Raw genomic sequence first — 534 nt, forward strand, 5'->3', positions numbered from 1 at the left:
GCAAGCAAATTTCCTCCAACAGGTGTAGCTACAACTAAAGGCTCTTCTAAAGAAGATGAACATTTACCAAGACGAGTAGCAAACCACGAGGATACAAAAGAATGTGTAGCTCCAGGATCAAACAAAACATGAGCATCTCTAGAACATATAGAAAGTATACATGTAACCACTGCATTGGATGTCTGAGCATCCTGACGAGTCAAAGCAAACACTCGAGCCTGACCTCTTCCTGCTGTTATCTGACCTCTACCACCAAATCCTCTACCTCGCTGCTGAAATGTTCCTGAACCTCTAACATAAGAATTTCAACTCTGACGCACAGATGCAGAACGAGTCTGAGAAGATGCCAAAGCTGTTGGTGTTGATGCATAACTAGAGGATGGATGTGTCGTATCTACAGGACAATCCCTCCTGACGTGACCTATTTGGCCACATTGGTAGCACACCTTAGCATTACCATCTCTAGAACAATTCCCGAAGTGAAACCTACCACAAGTAGAACATCGTGTAGCTGAAACACCAGAATGTCTCTGA

The sequence above is a fragment of the Cicer arietinum genome, chromosome 7 (genome assembly GCF_000331145.2).
Source record: "Cicer arietinum cultivar CDC Frontier isolate Library 1 chromosome 7, Cicar.CDCFrontier_v2.0, whole genome shotgun sequence".
Taxonomy (NCBI): Eukaryota; Viridiplantae; Streptophyta; class Magnoliopsida; order Fabales; family Fabaceae; genus Cicer; species Cicer arietinum.